The sequence below is a fragment of the Synchiropus splendidus genome, chromosome 5 (genome assembly GCF_027744825.2).
Source record: "Synchiropus splendidus isolate RoL2022-P1 chromosome 5, RoL_Sspl_1.0, whole genome shotgun sequence".
Lineage (NCBI taxonomy): Eukaryota > Metazoa > Chordata > Actinopteri > Syngnathiformes > Callionymidae > Synchiropus > Synchiropus splendidus.
This window is the reverse complement of record NC_071338.1, coordinates 23,457,068-23,470,270: the sequence shown is the minus strand read 5'-3', so window position 1 is coordinate 23,470,270 and position 13,203 is coordinate 23,457,068. Positions and strand designations below refer to the sequence as shown.

At 41.1% G+C, this 13,203-nt stretch overlaps 1 protein-coding gene across 8 annotated transcripts in view; it reads left to right on the top strand.

Moving 5' to 3' along the window:
• Positions 1-13,203, top strand: part of rbfox3a (RNA binding fox-1 homolog 3a) — a 486,434-nt gene that overhangs the window by 74,445 nt on the left and 398,786 nt on the right. For 6 of the 8 annotated variants that reach the window (XM_053866321.1, XM_053866318.1, XM_053866323.1 and 3 more), the window contains one exon: positions 8,744-8,836. The gene's annotated coding sequence lies outside the window, so the exon portion shown is untranslated. The remainder of the gene's footprint in view (positions 1-8,743; positions 8,837-13,203) is intronic. The other 2 variants (XM_053866317.1, XM_053866316.1) reach the window with 1 other exon arrangement.

The window sequence follows — 13,203 nt, the reverse complement described above, 5'->3', positions numbered from 1 at the left end:
TTTTGTCCCAACCAACCATGGGGGGGGCCGTGTAGGGACGCTGACAGAAAGGTTGCTCATCCTTCTAACACATTGCTTGAACAGATTGTTCAAGGGAATTCTCTCACGATCTGTTGGATTGTTAACAATCTGACCAACTGGTATGTGTCTGGAACTGCTGGTGGTCGGCCTGCCGTCACATGTCATATACTCTAACAGGAATGCTGTCTTCGGTGGACTCAACCCACTGTGACGTTGGCCTTTTAATCTTCAGCCAGAGAACAAGTCGACATTCCCACTCGTATTATCCACCAGGTCTCAGCGATATGTCCAAATAGAACAATGTCCTCTGATATCTGGGATTCTCCATTGCCCACTCAGGAACTCCTTCACTGGCTTCACACACTCAGTTTGGCCACTCACCCTCTAGTGACAATGTTGAAGGTTGTGTTTTCAACGTTTACGGAACTTCCATGCAGCCCACTGCTTTGCCCCTTAGAAAGCTGACTGTCGTCTTTTGACCTACTTCTGAAGACAAAAACGGTGCGGGGTCCTTAATATTCAATAGAATATGTCACAATGCAAACAATATAGAGCAAGTTGTTTCAGTTCTTCCAAATAGTGCAGTGCCATTGTTTAACAAGAGTGAAATATAAAAGGCAGAACTCACAGTATCAAAAGAACACTGAAAGTATCCAGTCCAGTCGTTGCTGTCCATATGTAAACAAACATTGTATCCGCTACACAATACAATAGTTGACATGCAATCTAATAATCCCCAGTGCAACAGTCTTTGTTCCCCACAGGCTTGCTATCCTCAGACAGGAGACTACGGTCAATCTGGGACATGAACACTACATTTTTGTAATTGGTCATAGTTTTTCTGCCGCACAGTGCGCATACTTAAATTTGCTTCATGTGACTGCACTCATGTTTTTATTCAGATTTGCATTTCTTTCCATTATTTATGTTTAATGTTGCACGATAGCACCAAAGCAATTTCCCAGTCTGACAATGGCAATAAAGCAATTCTGATTCTGATTTGTTTGTTGCACCACACATTAAAATTATTGCATCCAAATGATCTTATACCAGGTGAAATAACAGGTTCTACTTCTAGTAAAATTAAACTGATCATGTTCATTGATTTACTCATGGGAAAATATATCTTCAGGGTTGGTAAAAAGCAAAAAAAAAAAAAAAAAAAAAAATCAGCATTTTTGTAAACCATTGAACCGTAATAGGAATCTTTAGTTTCACAACTGCCCCCACCAGGAGAATTTGAGGCTCGGCAAGCTTGTACCTCTCCGTAGTATTTGAACAAGGACACTGTTTTTGAACAAACATTTTGAAGTTGTATAAGTTCAATTGAAAATAACATTTATCCAGCTATTTAATTATTTTTTTCATTTTGTTTTTTTTTTCTTCTGCACGTCACTAATATGATACACATCGCACACCGGGCAACGTTTTCCTTTCTTATATCGCCCTTCATTACGTGTTTCACATTGACTTATTGGACTGTGGTCTCTAATGGCAGTCAAAATAACAATCAGTGCCGCAAACAAAACAGTTGTGATCAACTTTGACTGTAGTTCTGAGAAACCTATTTATGTTTCAATTTTATTCTCCACGTCGTGTGTTCAGGAGCCATCAAGTTATTTCACGGTGCGTGACTGTAAACAAATTTCGGTGCATGGCGCACACTTCAAATGTCATCTTCGCTCCGTTAAAAAACATGACAATCAGACATTACACCCGTCAGGAGCTACTGGTTTGGACGTGACCAGCAAACGTTTTTTTTCCCAGCTGAGAAAAGTTAGCCAGACAGTCTAAGCATCAATAGTAATGTATAGAAATGTATAATAAGCAATTCAATGGAACAACAGTTGCTGGGAAATATGCCGAAGAAGAATTTGAATGCATGAAAGTGGCGGTTGCACCTGTGATGACAATATTCATATAATTTAATTGTGAGTGTCTGTGGAGGTTTGGCTGAGACAATGTGTGAGTGTCTGTCACCTGCCTGGGTGTGCGTGTGCTGCTCGGGTCTGCGCTGTCACACGGATGCTGCTCGCCCCTTTACAATGTCGCAGCCGGCTGCCAGATATATAACTGTATTTTTAACTTGAGAAACACAAAGAGGATACAACTCTGATTCAGTATGTTTTGACAGATTAAAACATGTTGGTTAAGCTGGTTGAGAGACTGATTTTAACTAATACAGGGCTGAAACGCGCCCAAACTCACCTTTGCTAAGAATAACACCATCAGAGAGTACAGTACAGTGGTACCTCGGTTTTCGAACGTCCCGGACTTCGAACACAAATTTTGAGATTTTTTTGCTTCGGATTTCGAACGAAAATCCAGAACTCGAACGGCCCCGAAAAAAGGCGGAAAAAACATAACGTGCACGGACCGATCAGCTGACCCACGACGCGCTTTGTTATTGTGTATAACGCAGCCTCTGTATGCAGACGTGTCCCGTTAGCTACATTTACTGATTGTTTTTTCTTCATACTGAGGTGTAAAACCTTTCCTGTCTCCGCACTGGACCGTGGTAGAGATTCACAAGGGAGGTGCTCGCTCTCCACACCTCCGAGGCTGGAGCGCACACTCCGGGGTTTGATGTCCTGTTGTCGGCTGGAGCTGGGACAGGGATGAGGCGAGTCTCGGACAGAGCGTTACTTGGTTCAGAGCTGGACACGCACCGGGCACCTCTTCACTTCTGGAGAGACGTCACTCACTCGGCAACCCCTCCCACATGCAGCGACATAGAGGAACAGCGCACCTGCAGCAGACACTCGACATTCACTCCTGCAAAAGCCTGTTTTAAGGCTTGGAATGCATTATTTCTTTTTCCATTCATTGTAATGGGAAAATCTATTCAGATTTTGAACAAATCGCTTCTCGAACGGCCGTCTGAAACAGATTGTGGTCGAGAACTGAGGTACCACGGTATTTTTTTATTTATTTGTAATTCACAGCTAAAAAGTCTTATCTGCCAATGCGGACATACATGTTTAACAAGATGTAAACCATCTTTACTCTCAATTTATAATTTGGTGTTTACACCTGGCACTGGGAAACATAGTTCAAACATGCTGTACATGCCTGTATCATATAGCAAGGCACACAACTAGAGGATATTCAATAATTACTATGCTATTGCCACAAAGTTGGTTTATAGTTGTCTTGAGTGATATGGTGCCAGGCAGTGCCGCAAATAGAAAACTGCTGGTGAATCCGGACATTGTGCTCACAGTTACTGAGGCAAACAGATGGGGCGTCCTCAGGGTGCTCAGCCACAAAGTTGACTGTCTGATACAAGGCGACAACAGGTATTGAGAATTGCTGGACACCAAAGTACTTTAATTTGATCACTTGTCATTTTCTATTGTGATTGAAGTCATAAAGACTGTACAATATTGTTAAATAAAGTACAGTATTGCTCGGTAATGGAAGCATGCAGGGTGATATTTGAGAGTTGTAGTGTGTATATATTTTGTCTCCTGGTGGTTGAATCTTCCAGAGAAGATGAAGAGTAAAATTTCACACTCAGAGTGAGAACTTTTCTGATCTGACTTGTGTTGTTAAGGGTCCTTCCAGTATCGGTAGAATTGCCATTGCAGTTTTCATTCGTCCACGGAACTTAAAGCGCTTCGTGCCTTTAAGGAGTTCAGATCAGAGTTGATTCTTTTTTGGTCTTATATAAGGCAAGAGTAAAAATGAACTAGAGGCTTCACCACTCCTGATGACCCTTATGGTGAAGAGAACCAAGACATTTTTGACTTCTATCATTTTCTTGTATTTATAAAGACCTATATGCCACATACATTGCCTCACACAGGGATTTTGCATTTATCCATGCGTGAAAATGAGTAGGAGTTTGTTCCTGTGTTCCTCTGAGCCAAGGCAGTGGGGAACAGGATTCTTTCTTCCGTCTCACGCCAGTGAACAGGTGTGGGGTTCGGGCACTTGAGTGTGTGTGTGTGTTTGCTTGCACACTTGTCTGTGTGTGTACCAAGAGATGCTATAGAACATGTTGAGACGTGGCAGCGGTCAGTGGCATGGAACTGATTGCCCTGCCAAACTCTGACAATTACTACCCGAGCTTGGAGACATCACCATGGTCACACACACAGACCGTTTCCAATTGCCTCAATTTCTGTTTCTGCTTGGCACCGACTTGTATGTTATTATTTCAAGATGTGATTTTATTGCGGATGTGGAACAATTGTGTTTCGGTTTGTGTAATTACAAGAAAATTCTACAATTTCCAGGCACAGATACTGTTAGAGTTTGAGCGTACATTCACTATTTTACAATTATTCTATGTATGTCAGAATCGCTGTTCTTCCTCTCTGTGGGACAAAAATACAATTCTTGAAAATTGTAAATCTTTGCTCAGACTGCCGCCATCGACCACAGTTTAGTGGTGGAGAATGGATGTGTGGGATCGTTGGTGTCTATCTAGATCAAGAGCCTGTTTACACATATTTAACAATAACAGCTGAACCACAGGTTGCCCATGATTTACAGAGATTGCTTGAGCAATTTAAAGCAGGTGCAAATAATTGTAATTATTTAGAATACTGGACTGCAGTGTGTTACTCAAGATTATTGAAGGCAGAGGTCACCAACCTTTTAACAACCGCGAGCATTGTATGACACAAAGGGCTACCATTGGTTCAGTACACACTTCTGAAACCACCATATATAATGGATAATAAATGATATTCCTCTCAAATACTTGTCTCATTGCTGAGTTTTCACAATAAATACCAATGGTGTAACAAAAAAGGAATCACAAAATCAAACATAATAAGATGGTTATTAGATGAAAACTGAGCTTATATATATATATATATATATATATATATATATATATATATATATATATATATATATATATATATATATATATATATATATATATATATATATATATAATGAATGTGTGTGGCGGCTGCATGTGGGAGGGGTTGCCGAGTGAGTGACGTCTCTCCAGAAGTGAAGAGGTGCCCGGTGCGTGTCCAGCTCTGAATGTGCGCTTCTGTGCAGTTTGGCTGTGACAAAGTCATAAACCAAGTAACGCTCGCCTCATCCCTGTCCCAGCTCCAGTCGACAACAGGACATCAAACCCTGGAGTGCACGCTCCAGCCTCGGAGGTGTGGAGAGCGAGCACCTCCCCTGTGACACTCTACCACAGTCCACCGAGACCGGAAAGGTTTTACACCTCAGTATGAAGAAAAAACAATCAGTAAATGTAGCTAACGGGACACGTCTGCATACAGAGGCTGCGTTATACACAATAACAAAGCGCGTCGTGGGTCAGCTGATCGGTCCGTGCACGTTATGTTTTTTTCCGGCTTTCTTCGGGGTCGTTCGAGTTCTGGATTTTCGTTCGAATCTGAAGCAAAACAAATCTTGAAATTTTTGTTCGAACGCCGACTTGTTCGAAAACCGATATATAAATACTGAGAGAGAGAGAGATTTTTTTTGTTTTTTTAAACACCCCATAAGCTACTCCCTTGGTCTGTGCGGGCTACCTGGTGCCCCTTGCCACCATGCTGGTGACACCTGATCTAAGGTCAACAAACCAGCACTGCTATTACAGTGCAGTTTTCAGTGCGATAAAAACTATTGAAGTGTAGCTTTTCTGTTCTACTCTTTAACTTTCTCAGTTGTAAAATAAGCTTAACGACTTGAAGATTGCGTCGAGACAGCGAATACTTTTAATTGCATCTTTGTGTCCATTTCTCGGTGCGGCATGTTGTGAAACTCCCCAACATGCTGTCCAGAGTTTTGGAGGACTGACAAGTGATGTTGTCTTTTTGTTGTGGTTTAAACTAAACACAGCTAATTGGTTCATCTGTCTACAAGTTTGTGTAATGGCACTCACGCACACACACACACGCACATACAAACTCGCACACACGCACGTACACGGCCACTGGCTGGCACGTTTAATCTTACAAAGTTATTTTAAGTTCACCATAATTATCTTTGAGCTCAAGTGGAACCCTCCTTTAAATATGCTAATTGGGCTGAAGGCTCTGGCAAGGTAATTGTTAAGCTTGTTGAGTTTGACAGTTTTGCTTGTTGTGCTCATAGCAGCTTCACTCTCAGGCACACAGACACAAACATGCGCACGCAGACACACGCGCACACAACAGCTTGTTTATTTGCCTGGTCTGCGATACAGGCTTAAATTGTCTTTCCCAGATTGTGAACATATGGTGCTATCTCCTTGCTCCGTCTTCTTTTCGACAACATATTTATTATATTTATGTCTCAGTATCATTTGCTTTAAGTATGCCCATGTACTATAGTTTTGTTGAGTAATTGTCTCTCTTTGATATCTTACAGAATATTATCATTAATAAAACAAAATGATAGGCATTTTCCCTTCTTTTGCTTATGTGTATTGGCATTGTGAACAACTTACCAAATGCTGTCTCCTTCCGCTCTATATGTCCTTTTATGACTGCTTTGAAACTGTTTCATCCGCCTCACCTGTATTCTTTCTAATAGTGACCTGTACTTTCAAACAGCAACGGCAACCATTGAATTAAATCAAATAGATCTATCAAACTTTATTCATAAAGAGTATTTCACACAATATGTTTGCAAGTCAAGGCCCTTTCCAAACGAGTTGGGTCAAACTGGTGTGGTTCAATGTCCTACTACCAGGTCTTTTTAACTGGACTGTACATATGTCAATGGAAAACAGTATAAATTTTCTAAGCTAAGTTCGACGTTAAATGGTTCAGCACTTTGATACTGGGTTGATAAAATTCACATTGTGGGTGAAAATGAATGGCTTGGTGGAAGAATGTACTCTATGTTTTTTAACTTGCTGACCTTGAAGTTAAATCTGGTGACCTTGTAAACCCCCTTGGCGACTCTCATTTTGAAAATATAAAAGTACTTTTTTAACATACTGAAATGTAATTTTCCAATACTGCAATTGTTACACTACCACAACCCTGGATGGCACCAACTGGCCTTCCAACTGCAGTCACGAGTGTTGTATTACAGTCATTCGCAAGCATGGTGCTTGCAACTATCTATCTATCTGTCTATCTATATATATTCATGAGCGCTACAGAGGATTGCGTGCCAGTTCATCCACACATGAAGAGGCGACAGGATTTTACTTTGTTACTAAAGCGAAGCATCAGTATAAATTTGTAGCCCGTGGTTTGCACAGCGGAGAACGTCGTGGTGTCTGCAGCAGTTAATACACAGCTGCAAACTTATATGAACTGGTGGTGGTGGTGGTTACATACTTAACCAGTCTGATTCTGCTCTAAATGGATGCCTGAATGCCGCGGTGATGCTTCTGTGTCCTCTGTGTGTGGTCAATGTATTTCCAACAACATAGAGCTTTGACGTGAATATGCAACATTTTTCCATCAGCCAAACTGCACACTGCAACCATCCGGCAAGGAGAGAATAAAAAACAAAATACACCCATCCCCCTCTGACGCCTCCCCAAGGATCGCCTCGCGACCCACAATATTGATCTACATTAACATACTTAAGTACCTCTTCATCTCACCGGTCTCAATCAACAAATGGCCCAGAAATCTCTCTTTAATTGAGTTGGAACATTATAGGTGATCAGCATCCATTTTCCTGGCTGGAGTTGCAGTAGAACTTGGCAGAGGGAATCCTCTTTGGGGTTGATAAGATCTGTCCAATTAAGCCAGAGTCTCTGGGTGTCGAGACTGTCATGGCTGACACGTTTCTGCAACATGGTGTGGAAGTTGGGGATGTCGCCAAAACTGTTGAGAAAGTTGGACCAGAGCTTTAATTCATGGAGCGGCAAATTACTCACCTTGGGAAGCGTTGTCACTTTAGGGTGGAGCAGGTCAAAGTTGGAGCAGGCTTTCACACCATGGATTCAGGTCCGGGTCAAAGGCTGTTTCTAGAGTGATGAGAAGTGGAGTTGTCTGAACAGAATGTGAGTGGACACCAAGTCTTCAGCTGCATCTGGGTGAATGTGGCGGAGAATCAAACATCTGTTTGCATGCTTGATCATTTTTGTATTTTTTGGCTTTTATTAGCCTGATGAACATCAACTTTGATAGATTAATTTACTTTCTTCAACAGCGAAGGATTGTAATTCCCTGTTGTGTTCTCATAGGAGTCTGGGTTTTCATCTTCATCATAAGGAAAGACTACAACTACAGATTTCACTAAAGTTATTGAAGAATGGCAAACTATTTATTGATAGTTTTTTTTTTTATCAGACTATATAATATTTGCTTGAGCAATGTTGGATTATTATTCTTTTCTCAGTACTTAATATAGACAGTGACATGCTTCATGATTTGGGTTTGGGTTCTTCTGGACCTGAGCCCGTTGAGTGAAGCAGCAGGAAATGATGAAAATGAGGTTGATACATACTTTAACCAATCCCTGTCTATCAGACCTTGTATGACCAAGTTTTTTTAATCACTTTTTTATCATATCTTATTAGATGTAGTTTGATCATTTGATTCTTCTTCTTGAATTTTCACTTCTCCCAAGCATTCTCTGCATCATGTTCTTCCCACCATATGTCTGATTTATTTGTATTTCTGTGCACTCTAGAAACCCTGAAAGATAAATGAGCAATTTTTCTTGTTAAAGCTGCCTTTGGTGAAGATTCACTTCACAAAAATTGACCTTGGTCATCATTCTGTGCGGATTAAAAAAAAAAAAAAAAGTGTGACCATTCTTCGAAAAGCTAATTGCTTTCTATTTTCCTCAGCAGAAGAAGAGCGGAGGGAGTGATGCTGACAGACTGAACAAAGTATCAAACATCTCATTTTTATCTTCTACACAAGCGGCCTCAGCTGTGAAGGTAAGGCGCCGGGTTATGAATAAATGGAAGCGTAGCAGGACAGTTTTATGGGTATTTATTTGTCTTGACAGAGAAAATGATTTCCTCTCCTATTATGGTCATTATAGCTTTGTGTTGAAGCACCTCCACATTTTTATCCATTTGTGTTTTTGCGTATCTCTTGAGCGTGTCTTCTATTGGTCGTCTGTGAGTGTGAATGATGGGATGTAATTGGAACCTTGAATAACAACACTCATCTTCAGAAAACTTGAGATGACAACTGGAGATACGGAATGGAATTCTTTATTTCCCAGTTAGGTGAATGGGTTTCTGCAAATGACTTGAGGAAACATCGGTTGGTACCTATGATCTTGTAGTCTCTGGGTCACATGAACATTATTGGTGCGCAGCAACAAGGTAGTAATGTGTTCAGATGAATGTTATTCAGCACTCAAAAATTATTTAAGGTAAGCCATGCAGCTTGTACTAATCCAGAAGTGCATATCAAACTGGAAAGTTGTCCTTTGAGGGGGTCCCGGTTTCAATGCGAAAGGCGATCGGCTATTGCTATGTTAGTGTCTCATGCAAAGAAGCCAAACAAGAAGATGCATGAGTTGATAATATATATGCCAGACAGTTGGTTTTTGGCTGGTTTGATTTCATCCAGAAATGTTCTGAGAAGACTCAATTGCTGAACTGGACATGAGTGTTTATACTTTGTTATATTTTCTACGCTTCTGAGTGCAGGAAATAGAAGCATTTTCAAGATGCAAACTTTGCTCCGGTTCCGTGATTTAAATAGTCTCAACTGGTTGAATTGATTTCGATTGTTGAGTAGTGACAAGTCAATTATCAGTCAGTTTAGCTGTCATCACAGTTTTCTTTTTCTTCTTATTTGCGGTACAGTACTACTTGTTTGTGCTTCTTTGTCATTTTCATTTTTGTGCTTTTCATGGCTGTTGGCACAAAACAGCATGACATAAAATGTTACATGGCAAATAGTTAAATGCTTGAGGTTTTCACCCATTTTTGTTTAGTTATTTATTAGTTACTAGTTACATTATTATTGTACATTTTTATTCAAGTATTATTATTAGTATTATTATTGTTTTTCTTTTTTTTTCTTTGTTGTTGGTGGGATCCTCACTGACATTCGCAGTAAAGCTGATTTTGATTCTGATCAACAATGTTTGACAGAGAATGCTGAGACTGGGTTTTCTTTGGTTCCAGAACTTGTGCTCTCCAAAAGCAGTTGTGTTTGTGTGGGGGGTAGCTGTCCGTAGTGAGTCCCAAGAAATGGGGCACAGCTGTTAAAATGGGGTAAAGCGTTGTCTGCAGTTTGAAACTCCCAACAGCTCTTGGGGGCCATATAGAATGACTTGTTGGACTAGATTTGGTCTTCCTGTCCATGAGTTTGTCACATAACTTATGAAGCCTCGGCTTTTCTTCTTGATGTAAGTTAAATGAGACGATCTCGCTTCAATCTGGCTCTGCACTTTTCATAACTATTAGATTGCTTCCTGTCTCCCCTGCTGTGTTTAAAGAGTGGACCGAACACTGGCCTGGCTTATCTCACTCAAACACTACTGCTCCGACTGGGACACTCCATCATGGGTCCTTCACGTCCTGTTTTACCCCCACTTTTGTAGACCACTAAATGCGAGAAATAGTCTTAGGGACGATGTGACGATTGTTCCAAATGTTGAATGTGTGTCGCTTTAGTGGTTGCAATCTCTCATCGTCACTTGAATCTCTTAGGTTTAGAAGTCATATTTTTCACTGACATATTTGCACGCATCAGTTATCCTCTGGAAAAGACACTCACCTGGTGATTCCCTTTTCAACACACACACAGTCACAGTGTGAAGCAGAGATACAACACCCTCTTCATGAATTATGCTTGAGAATAATTGTGCTCAATCAAACAAGAATTTCAGCTTCATTCGTGACTGACATGGTGAATAGAGTGCGGTGTCACTTTTGGATTTCTCACTCTTGCTTACGTTCACTGGTTATCAAAGACACAAAGCTTTATTTATGAAACTGAAGTACTCTACTTGTAAGATTTCTATTTTTGTTTTATTGTTTTTTAAATTTATTTATTTTAATTTTAGGCCACAGGGCTTTAAAAAAATATGAATATGAAGGACACTAAACATTTTAGTTAATGGTACAAGGAATGTACAGTATATAAATATATGAGAAAGGATTTTAAATTAGAAATATGAACTAAGAACTTTCCAATATAATGTTGGCCTTAACCAACATGTGTTAATATTGAAAGTGACTGGGAGATGGTAATAGTAGTTTAATGCCTCTGCTGTTCTCCTGAGGATTCTTTCTGTTCTTTAAGAAGGCTGCGCAGGAGTGAGATACAAGGAGGAGAGAGAAGAAAGCGATGGGCTGGAGGTATCTGGAGGGTCTGAGAGACTTTCTAGACTGGAGCTGTTTGTGTGCGAGCATTCCCGCGGTAGATGGTTGGAGAATTAAAAAGCAGCACAGATTCTGTTGCTTTGGGGGAGATTCTTGGAAGGAATCGAACACACCCGTCACTAATTCTGTTCCTCTGCTCTACCTCATCACCCAGAAAAAAAAATGTACATGTTAAAAACAGATCCAAAATCTACTGAGTGGGGAAACGGCTCCTGTCATTGTCTGTGATATTAGCATTTCGTGATGACCGTCCAGATGCCGGAAGTTGTTCGCGGTCAGTGGCGAGCTCTGGGGGGAACCCCGGTGCTCAGGTACTTCAGGGGGTCTGAGAGGATTAGCTTGTCGGCCAGGTGCTCTTTTGTACAGCGAGGATGAGGCAGCAGTGCAGACCTCAGATAGCAGCTCCGGGCACACAGACACACTCGCACTGGCTGAAAGGATAAGCAGAGCAGTTTATCTAATTCATTGTGGAGTTAATGGGCCATATCAGCCAACGTTTACTTTTACGGCAAATGACCTCCAGTACGGACTACTTTTCAATAACGTCGGTTCTTTTTTTCTATGGATTCTAAAGTCAATAAACTGAACTGAAGGATCAAAAGTATGAAGCACGGCTCCATAAAGGCCATTAACAGCAGCCATGTTCGGAGACGGCACTTCAGACAGTTGCCAATAAACACAGTGCTACAGTGTTGCTTTACGATAAGACAAATGCTCTTCTGTGTTTTTCTTGCTGTTGCAGTGTATTGAAACCACAATGACGATGAGTGAGTGAAATATAAATGGGCCCTTTCTGGGGAGGGTAGTCAGAGCTCTGACAGTCGAGCATAAACAAGCTGCCGATCCTAATTACCCAGGATAAAGTCTCACCACTGCACCACTGTGAAAGGACTGTGCTGTCAGAACAGAGCGAGTATGCAGATCTAACGCGTTACAACGCTGGTTACTGAAGTTGCCTCTGAACTCAACATGAGTTCGCAAACATGCATTAATCATGGGGAAAATAATTTGGAAATAAATGGCTGGAATGTTGGAAATATTGCATCACAACGCTTTAAATATAGCTTGGTCCAGGCTTGGATGATTAACATTAGGGACTTTACTAGTCATGTACCATGCCAAAGTGGATTTAGCCAAATCCTAAATTGAAAATGGGATCAAAGTGTGAGCCGCTGGACATGATCTCCACTTGTACCCACCATTCTATTTCTCCATCATCAAACCATCCATGTCCCTCTTTTCTTTCCAATTCACCCCATAGTTCACTCTCACCCCTGCGTGAGTGGTTTTCACTGCAGGTTACCAACACTGCCATTTTGTTTTGGAGCTGCGGGCCAGAAAATCCAACAGAGGTGCTATAATACACTCAGTGGGAGAGCCCAAACCCAGCCAGCTGACCTCCCAAATCAAATGTATCCACTTAACCCTTCAGAAAGTGATGAGCCCCGTTCGCTGCCTAGCCACGGTCTGCCTCAGGAACGATTCATAAAGTGTAAATTGAATCTAGAGTTTCCCCACTCAGACATATGGCAAACATATATTTGATCAGCGTGAAAAAAAGAGAGTTTCAGCTCGGAAAAGAGATGTGTGTTGCTCAGAGGTACTGGATTGATTGAACACACACGGGTTTGTCGCACTATCTTTGTGGGGTCTGTTTTAACATAATGCTTTCCCAAGCCTCTCATCCTTGACGTAACTATCCAAAACAAATGGCTATACTTAACCAGTACTCTGGTTCTTATAATGCCCTTGTTGTTTTGAAGTCAACGTCTTTTTAGTTTGCTATCTGGCCAGAGGTGGCCTTGAGGTCAAGGTCATGCGCGGCTTTGAGACAAAGTCATCACCTTAATCCATCCGTCTGAAAATGTCCCCAAGAGGCATGTCTAAATAAGTCCTGCTGTGTTTCAAGCCGTGTGTGAAAAGCTTAATCTTTGAATTGATCTTTCGATAGTCTT